The 16696-nt window shown below is 39.3% G+C and overlaps 1 protein-coding gene across 4 annotated transcripts in view; it reads left to right on the top strand.

Moving 5' to 3' along the window:
- Positions 1 to 16696, top strand: part of LOC108974963 — a 159407-nt gene that overhangs the window by 43645 nt on the left and 99066 nt on the right. For 3 of the 4 annotated variants that reach the window (XM_018943182.1, XM_018943103.1, XM_018943175.1), the window contains exon 1: positions 8616 to 9228. The exons of the other annotated variant lie outside the window; for it this stretch is intronic. The gene's annotated coding sequence lies outside the window, so the exon portion shown is untranslated. Of the gene's footprint in view, positions 1 to 8615; positions 9229 to 16696 lie in introns of those variants that run through there. 4 annotated transcript variants of the gene reach the window in all.

A 16696-nucleotide genomic window follows, 5' to 3' on the forward strand; every position in this document is an offset into this window, starting at 1 on the left:
CAAAGGTAATTACCGTTATGTAAGTCTTGGCGTGCATTTACAACTGAATGTGACAGAAAGAAGCTGTCTTTGTATGTAGAAATAACGCTAGTTCCAATAAAATGAAAGTGAATTAAGAAAGCTTGTCTGAAAGTTGTGCTTATTTTGGGATGAACTCTCAATCTTTTACTATAGATAAGTTGAACTATGAATTAATAAAGTTTCTTACTTACTTCTTTAGCAACTCTCTCCTTTGTGCCGCTCAAAGTGTTGACACCAATGTCCAACTGTCTGTTTCTGGTCATAAATTTTTGCATATTTCATTCCCCTGCGGTTGTTTACTTATTGGTCATGTTGACCTTTTCCCTTTCGCTCAAACCAAATCCATTTATTTTATGTAGTCTCCAGCATTTACGAACAGGTTGCCTCAGCATAACATACACATTTCGTTTTCTTCTTTATTCTTTGCTGCTTTTCGCTGGGACAACTCCTACCCAAAGTCCTTGGCAACCGCCCACTCAACGATTCGCTTTGTGGTTGTTAGCTTCAATTTTACTTTACATTTTTCCGGTTATGTTGTCTTTTTTATTTTATAGCATTTTTGTGTACACCTTTGTATTACTTTGTGTCTTTTTGTGTGTTTTCTCGAAGCAGATAAGTATTTACAAGAAATGGAGAAGTGTGGACAATGCGAAAATTTGCTCGCAATTCATTGAATGCAGTAAGGGCGCATTTTTGAACATATAATATGTTTTTCTTAGCTATTGACGGATCTTAACAGTGTTGCCATGAAGAGTATTATWGTATATCATTAGCATGGATCCCTGGACACAAAGGCTTTAAGAAAACAAGTTTGCCGAGCTTCTAGCGAAAGAAGCTGTGACCAACAAGCTAAGAAGACCGGATTCTTTTTTTTGTGAGCTCTTACACATGAGTGTAAATGTTGATGACTTTGATAGGACTGCAGTGATTCAAAATGAAAAATTTTGAAATTGTCATTGTRAGAGTATGTACTACTGTGGTCGAATGGAAATTTTGTCCATTTCATTTCCTTCAAAGTAATCTCTKCCCGCAGCAAAACACTTATGACAACTAATTTTTCAGTCGTCATAGCACTTGAAAAAATCCTCAGAGCCTTCYTCGATTCAGCTTTTATATCCTCAATTGAGTCAAGACKGTGTCCTCAGAGTGGTCATGTGAATTTGCTGAATAGCGAAAAGGTACACGAAGCTAAATCAGGCGAAAGCGGTGCTTGCGTAACGATATTAGTTCAAAATGCGACGAATTGATCACGTACAGTTACAGAAAARAAATTTACCGATTCGAAAAGCACACGAAGTATAAATTAAAAATTCACATTTCAATCTGATCACAGTAGTATAGACCACTGGTTAGTGTTATTCGGTGACTATTGCATGCTGGGCATATGTTTGAAAAGTCAGCGTCCACTCTAGATAAGTAGAAGTTTAACCTGCTACAGTATCCAGAACGAATATGCGCAAGCATCAATCTCGATTCTTGCGGCAACTCGAGCTCGTCGTCTGCAATGGGTGGTGGTGGTACTTGAAGTCAACAAGTACGCCTTTCATTGAGAGGGAGTCGATGAARGTGTCTATGGGTCCATTGTGAATGGCGGTCAGAGCATGTCTGAAGTTAGTTGCGTCCGAAGTCTGGTCGGTAKTAGTTGAGAAAGGACCGCTTCAAGCATAGTTTGCAGGGATGGTTTCTACGAAACTGCTTGCAGAGGAATTAATTGAGAGTATACGAACCTCACTTGAGACATCAAAAGGCATCCTGTCGTAGGCTGGAGTGCAGTGTTCTGTCATGTTTGCAGCTTCCTCGTCTACGTTTCACAGCATCCAGCCGACCTCGCGAGGAAGCGARAAAGGTCGAAGAGATAGCMGTTTACTTTTGAGCACATGTARTTGATTGCAYTGCCCARCGTCTACAAGGTGATAGAAACCCCTCTGGACAGGACACCACCCGGGGAATTCCCTGTTTCTTTTCAATTTAGAGTTTTTATCTCGAAATATAACGGATGATTAACGACCGCTCAAGTAGTTCATAATCCACCTTTTCAGTCCTGAATGGAGCATAGCTTTTCGATATCCTCAAGTAGCGTTCTGTGATTGACTGTGTCAAAGGCTTTTGACAAGTCCAACGCTACAAGAATCATCCTCTCGCAGGGTGGTTTTTGGTTGGGACCATGAGAGAGAGTTATCGGACGATAGGACGATAGGCGAGACTYCCAKGTTTCAGTAGTGGGACCACTCTTCMGAATTGCCAYATAYYGGGTATTTGAAGAMTGATCAGCGACAGGTTGACGACCTWGGTRAGGKAGCTTWCTCCCGRCAAGAATGGGTGATTTAGTGTCAGCATGTTAATTCTATCASGGCCAATGGATTTGGACGTTTTCACCTTGCGGTGAAAGTAAGTGATGCTCAGTCCTTTTGTATTTTGCGCAACCGTCGGGTAACACATCGTTTGGCTTTGTCTWCCGAAGGGTCCAGTGTAAATARACGRCTAAAATAACTCGCGTACTGCTTCGGGTCCGAAGAGGCATGACCATTGAATTGGATTTCAAATCGGTCTTYATGCGTTTTCGGATTAGACAAAGCCTTGATAGTAGTCCAAAGCTTACTTACGCCGGTGGTGATTCCCACAACAGCCGATTCTACGTTACAAAAATTAACCCGGATTTTWTCCGACCAAGGGCTGTATTTTCGGATATCTAACTCCGTTTAGGTCGGTAACTTTTAGTATTGTTATTTGGTTGCTGCGTTTTGATACCGTTTGACTTTTATGTAGGTACATATGTATATTTAAAAAAGCTTTTTAATGCGTATTTGAACCCACTTTCTTCTCTGTTGTGTCAGTCACTTATGTAAATTATGGCGTTTCGAAAACGGAGAATTAAAATGTCCCTTCAAAACTTTCCTTTTCATATTTGGATTCATTGAACCGGAACACAATGAGCTTCATAGTTTTGTATATTTGATATTATTAACTGCAATTGTCTACTAAAAAACACAAAATACAAAATGTGTACACTCATACTCCACTCATCTCCAAAACTCTCATTATTACCTTATTTTATGATTCATCTCATTCTTTACTACTTCGTTGCACTTGCACTAAATTTGTGGGCGCAAAAAAGTTCTTCTCGGAAAATTGTGTATCAATTTATTTTGTGCCAATAGTGCGACAACTGGTAATACGTATTGTTGTTGTTATTTTTATTTTTCTAGTAACCAGCGTGTAAGTGTGGTGTATAAATGCTTTGCTTTTGTTGTTGCTGCTACGCCACCGCCGCATTTCTGTTCTATTTTGCTTGCCGTTTGCATCGGGYTCATGCCACATTTGCTTGCCACTTGCCCCATTATATTCGTAAGTTGTTGCTAGGACTTTTGCCGTTGCCGCATTCGTAGTCGTTGTAGTTCACCTCTAGCATATAATATGCGCCAGTATTTACTTTTGTTTGTATGTACATATGTCAACCGCAGTTCACTTCAACGTTGTCACTACCAAACGTAGCGCCCGCACGATCCGCTTCATATGTGTATGTGTATGTGCTTTGGTATGAAGCGCATCTTCATTTCCTGCTGCTGCTTACTCAACTACACCACATCACTCCGCCACCACCTGAACCCATCCTCCCAATACCCCTTCGTGCACACACACCGTCGCCATCATTCTGCATTGTCGCCTTTCTGCGATGCCACACGAATTCGACTATGGCAAAGCATGCCACCACACTTGTCCACCACCACCACCGACGTAGCCGCATTATTGTTGCACTCGTTTACTCATCGCTGCACTTCATTCCACTCCTGTTCTACTTCAGTGAACTCCACACATACTGCAGTCGCCCGACTGCCACAACGAACAGTTGGGCTGCAATTGCTCGCCACAAGGCACTCGCCTCACTCGCATTGCCAATACCGATTTCCTTGTGTTGCACGTTGCTTTTGCACATGCCACCAACTCAGCGACGCTATACCATGCCGTTGGGCTCACCTCTGCCGTTATTTGATTGCATTGTCCTGCGCCGCTACTCTGCATTTTGCTTTGCCCGTGTGCTCTTCACCGCAACCGTTGCACAAGCTGTACGGGTATCATCATCAACAACGGCATTATCATCATCGTCGGCTTCGGTGTCGTCGTCGTCGTCGTCGTCGCCATCGCCATGAACGGGTGTACTCCATATACACTATTGGAGTTACTGTTGTTGTTGTCGAAAACTCAACAAATGTTATAGTGGTGTGTGTAGCTCTTTTTGTTGTTGTTTTTATTGTCATTGTTGTTATTTTTGCTATGGTCATCGTTGTTGTTGTTTTTGTTGTAGGTGTTTTGTGCCTCGCATATTCCACATACATTTGTTCATATTGTCTGACATTGTTGTTGTTACTGTTGCTATTGTTGTTGCTCCTGCCTTCGTTGGCCGCCTGCTTAAGCTGCCACACATTCAAAAAATCAGCGCAAAGTTGTTGCAATTCTTGTTGTAGTTCTTATGCCCGACTGTCTTTTGCGTTCTGCCAACTGTCACAACAACAATCCCCCCTCTTTCTTCCTTATCCATGGACGCACTCCCAAAGAGCTTCATTGCTCAAGCTTTTAGAGTTCTCTTTCCTCCAGTTTTGCTTCGTTTTACGGTAGTCTATCTTCTTATTCGCCTTCTGCCGTCTTTTCAACGGTTCATTCGTCTTCTTTGCCTCTTTGCCATCCYATGTGTTCCATTTTCTGGCATTCCCATTGTTATTTGTTGTATTTATTTTATTATTAGTTTACGTGTGTACATATGCACTTCCGCCCTGCGTCGCTGCGGCGCTCATGCTCAGCCATCACTTTAATCGGCGTTGTYCCTTTAACTTGTTGTGGTCGCACTGTGCTTCGTTTTCGTTAAAATGCTGAGCATAAATTTATTTGCACTCGCACTCTCTCATATGTCAGATGAGTTCATTCATTTCCCTTTCGCTGGTGATATTAGTTATTGTTGTAATGTTGAAGTCCTAGATGATTGGGTTAATATGAAGACCGTGAGGATGTGAATTAATCTCTTTTTCCTTTCTACAGAAGGGAGTGTGGTGACAAAATATTTGTTAAAATAAAAAAGTAAAGCAAAGACACAAACTAGGATATTTACTTCGGTTCAGAGAGGTTGGTACCACGGGATCAAAAGAAATTCAGTGGMACATTTTTTCTGAGTTGAGCATTCTAATGCAACTAATGGAATTTTTTGAGGTGAAGCCATCTTAATCTTCCACACATTCAAATTTATTGACTTTTTTTCAATTTGCATAAATAATTTAAGATTATACGGACTAAGAGAACACAAGGGTTTTTTTATCATAAGAACCCAACTTACCTGCAAATTAAAGTTATGACCGATTGATGGGATTTTGGAAACCGCCGTCAATTTCAACCATGAATCGGTTAATACCGAAACGTCGAAAAAGTTATAGCAATTTTGAGGAGCAATGTCTAAATCAAGGTACAAGGGAAACAATGGATCATCTCTTGTGCACTTGTCCCGCAGTGGCAAAACTACGGTATATTCTAGGAGGTATCGATAGTGAGGCCGTAGAGTCTGTTAAAATTCGTGTTAAGCGCAAGCATCCTAAAGGAAAACTGCTCCTCATGGACCTAGCAACTGAACTCCATATGTTATCGCGAAGAACCAAAATAGTTCTATCCGTGGCTTATTGGACCACCAGATTAACCTACCTTAACCTTRATGAGCATTTAAACCCATTGAACACTTTAATACCGTTACTAAACAAAATGACAACGTTGAAGCAAATCCATTCGAGATTCATGAAACGCCATTGCAATACAAAAAACTGACAGTGTGGACGATATTTTTTCCAGCAAAACGGAATAATCTATGGAAGTCGGTTTCGATAGATGTTGGCTTGGTAGTTACTGTTTTCAATAAGATTCATACCTAAAAGACGTTGACAGACTACCTAGATGGCGGAATTTGTCTCCGCTAATGAATTTTGTGGCTACCCTTGACTATCTGACGTCAAACTCGTTACATAATCAGGCCTATAATGAGTTTCTAGGTTCGAAATAATATTGAAAAATGCATTCAAAGCAGTTAATTACTGACGATTCCCTATATACCCGTAGAAGAGAACTGATTTTTGATGCATATTTGGAGAAGGTTGAACACATGTTAAAAACACCTTTCATACCTATGAAATGGCATTATATCCTTCGGTCAAATTTGATTCGGACTGATAAAGAACACTGCATTTGCATAAACATAAGCATGCTAACGCTTAACATAAATTTTCATACACTTGTTATAAGCCTCGGCTGGGATTTAGATAGCCCTRAGTGTCTTCGGTGAATTTTGGTTTTTCAGTTTCGGCTCATTTTTGGAACTTATATATATATGACTCCATCCTCCAGATATTCACCATGCGCCAAATCTTAGAAAACACCCGYGAAAAGAGGATCGACACATACCATCTCTGCGTCAGTTTGAAATCTGCTTTTGACACGAAATATCGATATGTCTGAATTTGGTATCCGGTCAAAACTAATAARGTTATGTAAACTGATATTKTGCAATACCAAAAGCTCCAWCATGATCGAGAAGGACCTCTCCGAKMCGATCGTGCGATCCCTTCAATCTACTGTTGGAAAGAATAATTCTACCTGCAGAGCTGAATCGAGAATCGTCACACTCGCGACTTTGCTTCCACGTCACTGTTGACGGTCATAACTTCGAAGTCATAGATAGTTTCGTCTGTCTTGGAACCAGTATTAACAGCAACAACAATGTCAGCCTAGAAATCCAACTCAGAATAATTCTTGCTAACAGGTGCTACTTCGGACAGAGTAGGCAATTGAGAAGTAAAGTCTTCTCGCGACGAACTCATTTACTATTCTCGTCCTGCTATATGGTGCAGAAGTATGGACGATGACAACATCTGACGAGTTGACGTTCTGCGGAAGATTTGTGGTCGCATTGGCAACAGAGAATATCGCATGCGATGGAGCGTGTTATACGACGACATTGACATAGTTCAGCGAATTAATAGACAGTGGTTACGCTGACCAGGTCATGTTGTCCGAATAAACGAAAACACTCCAGCTCTGAAAGCATTCAATGAAGTGTCCGCCGGGGGGAGGCAAAGAAAGAGGAAGACCTCCGATGGAGAGATCAAACGAAGAATTACCTGGTTGCACTTGACGCCGATTTGCGAAAAGAAGAAACGACTGTCGTACTGTTGTAAACTCGACTATAACCGTGTAAGCAGGGTCTACGTCAGTAAAGAAGGAGACGAAAAACATCCATGAAATGTTGTGAAGTAATTATTTAGCTTGTATTGGAATTGAGCAACGGGAATCATCAAGATCGTATCGTTATAGCATATATATAGCTGCCATACAAACTGAACGCTCGGTGCAGTTAAAGTTTTTTATTTTCATTTATTTGTCTCACTTTTTTACAGTGTCACCAGTCATTCTAAAGTTTCATAAATTAATTAAATATGTATATTATGAATATTTTAAGAACTTCTTCTSCTTTCTGACTAAAAGACGTTCATCATATTTATAACCCTATTATTTGCTGCTTCAGAATCGCTGAACTTGTCCGTTGATTGGACAAATGTGCACATTCGCATGATTCGAGTTGACCACACACATACACACACCCGCGCAGCTACACACACTCACACGTGTGACAAAAATTATTTATACAACGCCATTTCTGAGTATTTTACATTATTGTCACGCTTTTTGTTTATTTTAGTATTTGCAGAAATCATGCACTACTTACATACTGCATGCTTATACACATATGTACATGTACACATACACATGCATAGTCATATGTGCATGCATGCATTTTTCGTATAAACCGCAAACGCTGTCGACATTCCTTTCTCATTCACCAACGCCAGCGTCTTTGCTGCCGTCGCMGTCGTCGTCGTCGCGCTGTTATGCGCACTCACTCAAGTCCGTGCTGTCGACTGCCTCCACTTTTTTTGCCTTTTGCATCTGCTTATTTTTCTTTCGCTGGCTTTCATAGCTGCGCTGCTTGGCGTTCCACACAGCTTGTTGCTGTTAGTTGTTCCCATGCTGCCATTTCTTTAACTTTTTAACAGTTTTTGCTTTGCTTTTTTTTGCACCTTAACGTTGTTGTTGCTGGCGGTGGGCTGTTTATATGTGTATCCGCATGACTGGTTGATTTGGTGTGAGCATTATGTACGTGTGTGTGTGTGTGTGTGTGTATGAACTCATTGGCTTGCTTTGACTAGCTCGCTGGCGTGCTTTCTACCGTCAAAGTTGCTGCTATTGCCATTGTTGTTGCATTGTAGCCGACTGCGCTCGAGTTGTTGGTAGTCACTGCCGGCTTGCGGGGCTGGGATGCTTTTTGGCAGCGCTGTTGCTTGTTATGGCTGTTTTGTAATAACGCCGTGTTGTTGTTGTTGTTGTTGCTATCGCATTGCCATTTATGTTGTTGATTACATGTGTCTGTATGTATGCCAGCCTGTTTGATTATTTTCGTTATTGTTGTTGTTGGTTATATGAGTGTTGCTGTTGCTGCGTTCTCCCGATTCGGCTGGGCCTGCTCTTCGTGGCCATGTCACATTTAGTTTTGTTCGGTAATTCGGCGCGTAAGCAGCAAGAAAATTAGAATTTTCCGTATTACCGCATTTTGCAGCCAATAATCGCCAGTCGGAGAAGAAAACCGTTAAAACAAACACCAAAAAGTAAAAACAAAAGCGACAAAGCTACTTCGCTGAGAGTCGTTCGTCGTGCTGGTGCGACTTGTGTTTTTTCGTTTTTTTTTTTTTTTGCCTTTTCCGTTTTTGTTTTAGTGCTTCGAGTGCTCTTGTTGTTGTTTATTGCCGGCAGTTTAGCGCCCAAATTGTGAGAGCGTAAATTAGATTGAGAGCGCGAGTGCGCGTAAAAACTAGAAAAGCATCATAAAAATAATACTAATTAAAACAAAATAAAATCGTTTAATGATAATTCGCGAATTTAAGTATCCCATGGATACATTTGCGTTGCGAGCGAGCATACTAAAGTGAGCGCAATATATCTAAATACATATCTAACGGTAATAATGTGTTCGCGTTTCCAAGTGACACTCGTGTATGTTGGATTTGCACGATGGCAATAATGTAATGATTACTCGCCGACACCGAATATTGGTCGCGGAACAAATTCTGGATTTATTGACAATTACTTCGCAGATTTTCTGCAATTTCGTTGCTGGCATTCTTCGTAAGTAAAGGTGTCGTCGTATGCGCTCAATAAGTCGATAARTGAGCGTTGTCTCCACAATAGGCAGGTTGTATCGTCTTCACGGCAAATTGTAGTATTTGTCTATACACACTGGCCAAATAAATATCGWATTACTGGATTATCTGCTTTAAGGTTTAGTGGAGGTTTATTTTAAGCGTCACAAAAATTTGGTAACCCTTGATTGTGTAATATTTAACCTTTAAAAGCGCGGGAATTTTYTTGTTGGCTTGTTTTGATGATTACTGTAGAAAATTTTATGTTTGTAGAGTGACACTATTTAGAATGTTCTCTTGTTTTCATTTTAATCTTTGAAATTCTCTGATAAAAAGTATTTTGAGGGTTCTGATTCCTATACCATGGACCCTCTTATAATTTTAATTTAATCTCTGTCCAGAAAAATTTTGTGGTTTCCAGTCGTAAATCAAATGTTAATGGCGGTAATCGGGATCCAATCGATCATTGAGCCATGTCGGAACCCTAAAAGAACCGTAGCGAATTGTAATATTTACCTAAACAATTATCGTTCCAAATTCCTACAATCATTAGTAAATCGGAATCAGTGTTATTTAGCTATCYAGAGCTTGTCTCAACAGATTTAGTGGGGACAAGCTCGAAACCCCCAAAAATTAAATCATCAAAGTAACTGTCAAACTCAAAACGTAACAGCACAGAAAGAAGCTCGAAACAATGAATTTTGTAATCGGAATTTGTTAAGCCTCCTCAATGTGACATTTTAATGGACAGCAATGTGGTTGTCCGTTCCTATCGCGGTTCTTCAATGTATCTTAAATCTTATATCCAGTTAACAGTACTATCTTCTTCTTGATTGGCGTAGTCACCGCTTACGCGATTATAGCCGAGTTAACAAACCCTGTACCCTGTAACAAGACCGAGATGATGAGTAATTTGGGAGCCAAGTTGCGAGTGAGACGACTTTTTGTTTGATAGCAAGACATATTTCGTCTTACTCTCATACAGTACCAGAGCCATTTGCTTCGCTTCTTTGTCCAACGTTGAGAAATCAGAATTAATGGCTCGATTGTTATGAGGTCTGAAGCCTCGTTTGGTATCGAACGGCTCGGAGATGTCCTTCCCGATCCTAACGTAGCTTTTGGTGTTGCTCAACGTCAGTTTACACACCTGTATTAGTTTTGCTCGGTGACAGTTAGAATCAAGTTTGTTTTTGTTTAAAAGAAGTATAGCTGTACTGCTATTATGAGAAGACAAACCCTATATTCACATCCAATAATCCAAACAAAGTGCCTTCTATACACACCGAAGCCTTTGTGAAGCGGTGCTATTTGCGCAATTTCGTTTACAAAAGTACAGGTGTGAATTTTACTCCAATGTACAAACATAAAACATACATACGCATGTTATATACAAAGGAACATTCATTTGGCTGCTTGAAGGCGTGAAAGAGCTTAAAATCGACAAGGTTGTTTGATTTGCAATTGAATCTCTTCGTAAGGCAACATAAAAAGAACGCATAGCCAAGCCAAAAGCTTGTGTAAGCAGGATATATATTATATATGCATATATGTATATACAAATATATGCAGACAATCGTGTGTATGTCTCGATATGCAGTGGCGCAATCCAAACACCCTCAATCAGGCGAAAATTTCAACAACAAAAGTCTCTACAATATTGAATTGTGTGATTGATCGACGTTTTTGTACAAAAAACTACAGCAACAAATTGTTCAAAGTACATAAGCATAAACATATAGAGTTTATCAAACAGAAATTTGTAGCAGTGCTCGAAATCTCGGTTGGCTTTGGTCTGCAAATAAATGCTTGGTTGGTTGCTTGCCACGCTCTTGGTGCGATGCTTTATGCGGTGCTGCTGCGCTAGATTGTTTGTACAGTTGTATTGTTTGCTCGTAATTTACTGAGTTGCTGTTGTTGTTTTGCTTGGCTGTTTGTATTCCACGGACTCGTTTMTCCTTTAATGTATTTTGTTGGCGTTGTTTGTGATTAATGCAGCAGTCGCGTCCAGTGTTCTTGTTGTTGTTATTATTATTATTAGTGTTCTTGTTGCTATTGCTGTTGTGGCTGCTGCGCCATTGTTGGGTGCTTAGCGCTTTTGTTGTGCCTTTGAAAAAGTTTCGCTACTTGCGGCGAAAATCGTTGGATTAAGGTGCCATTTTACAATGAGCCACGAGGACAGCAAATACAAATGCAAAATTCACACACACACACACTTACACMTGGACATTTATGCAGTCTTTGGAGGATTCAGTATATAATCGTATTGCCGTTGACGATTGCAACCCTCCTTTGCTTTAGTGATTTGCACGCAGAAAGTTATTTAGCCGATTGTTGTTATTGTTGTAGATCAAGTTTCTGCTTTAATTATATTTCTTGTTAATTTTTGTAAAAATATGTTTCGTTTTTACTTACATCCGAGTGTCCGAGCAGCCGTGCTGTTTTTGAATATTTTAGTTTTATCCATCTAAAAGTTCTACATGGCAGCGGAAAAGACTCAAATTGCAATCAGATTTAATTAATATTGAAGATTATTCTATCAACTCACCTAGATGAATATAATAGAAGGTGTCAAGTGGGCGTCTGCTCTAACCAGCAAAACCATTAACATTCTAGTGAATAGCTAAGCGGAAATTAAGGCTATCCTTTGAATGAGGAATTGTGTAAAAATCGTGTACCCATTCATATAGAATAGAAGTAAACGAAAAGATAGACGAGCTGGGCGGCTTGAAGCAGCCAAGAATATAATACACCCAAGCAGCCCCCGAACATTCAGTTCCTTCAAAGGTGGCTTAAAGCAATAGACGTTTTTGGAACACATAAGGTGTTGGAGCTATGGCAAGGCGTACCACAATGTTGTAGTGCTGATGTTGGACGAACCAAAAACTTTCTTTTATCTTTTAGGCTAGCACCCTGCTTCTAAGATCTCACCATCATAAGCTTCCACGGTTCCCAACATTCCAACTTTGAAGACATTGGGTAGCTTGGATGGGAAATAATCAAGTTTTTCTTTTTATCAAATTCATTGAGTTGCTGAGTAAGGCTTATTTGGTTTCCACTTGAGGCCACAATGGACGTAATAGTGGCTTAAGTGCGGCCGTCTGCGGTTTGGGGCTTCTCGCTTCCTCTTTTAAACCAATTACAGTTTAGAATTAATACGAGTATAGATTCCCTCTGTCAGAAAGTTGATTGAATCTAATCAGATCAGCAACTTTCTTAAGTCAAACCCAAAAAGTAAATAAATAAAATGTTTAASATATTTTACATTTCTCTGCCCATACATCCAAATCGGACCAAATTATGAATAACTGCTTATTTCTTCGTAACTGTGGAAGAATCTTAAGAAGATCAGTGCTGTTACATAAGAGCATAGCACACAAATATAACTTCTGCTCTTATAACGCAGGCACTAAAATTCCTCACGTCCCTATTCATTAGATCTACCCAACGGATAGAAAACCATTTTTCTAACCTCCTGTCGTCACTACGTAGATCCAAAGGGGCTAATTTCTCGGTTAAATAAAGAAATAAATAATGAAGCTCCATAAAAACCGATTATACTTGCTAAAGTACTCAAGACTCTACAAATTCTCCTTCCTTAGTGACGCAGACATCGTTTACACTGTTTTAGCTAATTTTACAACAGCGTACCAGTCGTTCTTACTTTTGACGCCAATTGAAGTTTTTAAGTGTAGCCAGGTTCTTATCCACCTGGTCTTTCCAATGGTGATGAGGTCCTCCTCTTTCTCTTCTTGCCCCGCCGSGTAGTGCGTCGTATACTCTCAAGGCCGGAGTGTTTTCATCCATTCGGACGACAAGGCCTAGTCAGCGTAGCCGCTGTCTCTTTATTCGCTGAATTATGGCACTACAAAAAASTGGAAAAAATCACACGRATCCAAATCTGGTGAATACGGTGGTTGATCGWTGGTATTCAATGCGTTTTTGGCTTTAAATTCGGTCAGAATCGKGGCTCGAAGTGATGACGCMTTGTCAGCGCRTACAATCTATGAATTGTTCTTCAATACTTCCGGGCGTTTTCGACATATGTTGCCACGGCCACATATAACTCCTTATTGACCGTCTGTCCCTCCTGAACAAATTCATGGTGCACCAAACCACAAATTTCGAAAAACAATCAATGAAAATCACCTTGATTTTTGAGCGACTTTGGTGTTGTTCCTTTGGTTTTGCCTCGCTTTTTCCCCATTGCATTCTGATGATTGTTGACTTGTTTGCATGCCAAACTCAGAAACCCATGTTTCATCGGCAGTGATAATGCACTCCATGAATTTGGTATCGGAATTCGCACGATCAAGTATGTCCAAAGAGATCTGTTTACGGTACTCAGCTTTATCATCCGATACTAGCGAGAGAGTGATTCACGAATAAATTCAAAATTTGAGACAAATTCCTTGTTCGATATATTATTTCCATAAAAATAATATAAACTGGTTGACAGATCGTGCTCATATTTGACAATTTTACACACTTAGCAAAATACTTACCTGGGGAATTTAATTTCCGCTTGCTTTTTTGTCACAATGTATTAGTTGATTTAGCCAWTATATTGTCTTTWTGTASGCGAACTAGTCCCTCTGTTTTTGAAACATCGATCTGAWATTTAATGCACGGCTTATGCTCTCCAAGAAGCTGCCTATTTTTCGAAACAGTCGATATCGGAGGACTTTAGCATATATGTACATAGTTGTGTTACAAACTGTCCGCTGAAAATCAAGTTCTTGGATGTAAAAGTTTTTTTATTTGACGAGTTACCTTCGGAAAGTTGGGCATAGATTATTACCCAAGGCAAGACTACAATTTCCTTACATATAGTTCAGATTGCACCACTATAGTTTATAGCTGACATTTAAACTGTCCAATCAGGAACAAGATAAAGAACTACAAGTAAGATACTTTTTCCTTATTAAGTAACCTTGGTTCCACTTGAGAGTTGTTGATATCGAATAACGTGGTCAACAAAATGTTTTCCGAGGTAGTCAATTTGGTATAATAAATACACCTGTACAGGTCACTAAAGCTTCGCTGCAGTCGGAATTAACGTTTTCTTCTTGTTTTATTGTAATCATTACAGTTTCGTGGTTGTTCCTGCTATTTTTCTGCGTTGCATCAAGCAATTCCCCGCAGCCCATTGCAATCCATTAGGTTGCAACTCCTTAGCGCGAAGAAAATGACGGGTTTTAATATTTTTATGCGACTGTCCTCTTCTTCCCTCTTCTGATATTAAGACACACACACCCTAGAAATATGTTTATAATCTTATATGTAGATATAGTTTGTTCAACGAGTAAAACAATCTGCCCTTTACGGCGAAGGCAAAGATGCACACTTCTTTAGTTGTTGTTGCTATTATTCTTTTTGCAGCATTTGACGAAAGTCTCTTCTTGCTAGCAATCAAATTCAGAAATTCGAACATAAAAATCAATATGTACATATTACATACATAAACATATGTATGTACTTGTATATTCACATATTTATACAGGCATGTATGTATCATTATGCCTGYGGCCTGTATTTTTGTATGATCAAATTGGAAACTATAAAAAATGAGCTAATACGCCCGCTATATGTAGATAGCGCTGAGAATGCTGCTCCATAAAATTTGAAAAAAAAAAGTTTAAAAAGAAAGAAAGCGCAAAGCAAATAGYGAACAGAAAACAAATCAGTCATTTTCTTCCAATCGCCAAAGTCATCTCAAAATTTTTTATTCACTCACTACTTCTCGGCCTTTCGATGCCAAATCAATATACATATGGTTTCGGGCTGCTGAGAAATGTGGAAATTTTCGTTTAAAACTAAATGTGGTATGTATGTATGTATATTTGTGTGTTTTAGAAAATATAAGAAATAATTTCTTTATGCGCAGGATAAGGTTATAAAATGAATAAAAMTGTTAACCCTAAGACAAGCAATATTATAAAAACGCAGTGGGTCCTGCTTAAAGTCTTTACTGACTTACACGACTTACTTATGCATATACATATACGTTGTAACAAAAAGGTACCCGGAAATTGTAAATGAAACTCAAAGTGTTTAATTATTCATCAATATTTATTTTGTCGCCTGCAAAGTCATACCCACCAGATGTACAGCCAACGATTTTCCCAGTCCTTGAAACACTTTTCATTAGCACTTTTTGGGACGGTCTTCAGCTCCTTCAGAGAATTTTGTTTTATCTCTTCGATCGACTGAAAACGGGTTCCACGGAGCGGCAATCAGTTTGGGGCACAAAAAAGTCATACGGAGCTAAATCTGGTTAATACGGTTGACTGATCGATGATATTCATTAGGCTTTTGATTTTAAATTCGGTCACAATGTGGCTCGGTACGGAAAAAAAATCAGCTTTATCGGAATGAGTTGAGCAAGAACGTATTTCATACCCAAAATTTCCACCAAAATCATTCGGACGGACTCGCGAGCGATGTCGAACTCTCGCACCATCTCTCTAACACTTACTTGACGATACAAGCACCATATTATTCACTTTTTTAATACTTTAATAACGAGGCATGTCTTCAACAATCTCTCGACCGTCTTTGAAGGCTTTGTAGCACGCGTTACTGAGGTAATTTGGGGCAGTTCTACCAAATACATTTTTTGAAATATCATTTACCGGGGAGCTTAYGGGCACTTTGTTGTCTTAATGTAAACGTTTGAGCATGAAGAAAGGTCAATTTGAAAATGTTTGAATTTTGATTCTGATATAACTGCAGGCGTGACAGGCAGGCAATTCCACGGTCATGATTTTTCACATACAATGAAATTATCAAATATGTATGGCAAATCAAATGTGAGGTAGTCGAATAAGCTTACTTTCAATTTTCTGGTGACATAAAATAATTTATGACGCCTCTGTGGCGCTCATCAGTGGTCAAAATGACGTTTCCAGTCTGTCTCTGGGTTTACTGACTGCAGCCACGAATAATGCCACCTGGAAAACTAGAAACGCCGATCCGTTTTGATGTCCACAACCCCACAATTTGGATCAAAAAGGTCGTCGGATAGCGACAAATTGAAATTGATTATTTTTGATGATTGTGAAGAAGTAGTAGATATTAAGAGACTTTACTCTGCCGCAAATACTTTACACTCATTTTTGAAATTTTGGAAAACAATTCAGGGTTCGATTCGTCACATCACTGATCACTACATATTTTTAAGATACTCTTTCTTTTGTAAACAAGAACAAGCTTTTTTAGTTTATTTCAAGAAAGAATAGAAAATKATTACCTCATATTCATATTCATATTACTCAATTCATAATCTCCCTAACTAGATTAGCTCAATTTTGCGCTAGTTTATTTGCTGAATAACAGCTGTTTCTTGTCGGTTCGATTTTTCAAGTTTTGGCTAATCAAAGATATTATTAATTGAATTAACTTTTCCCGAGGCAAGCAAGGTTTCAAAATGACATTCTCTTGAAGAGCTACTTGTC

Source organism: Bactrocera latifrons, unplaced genomic scaffold, assembly GCF_001853355.1.
Source record: "Bactrocera latifrons isolate USDA-ARS-PBARC rearing strain unplaced genomic scaffold, ASM185335v1 scaffold_113, whole genome shotgun sequence".
In the NCBI taxonomy this organism is placed as follows: domain Eukaryota; kingdom Metazoa; phylum Arthropoda; class Insecta; order Diptera; family Tephritidae; genus Bactrocera; species Bactrocera latifrons.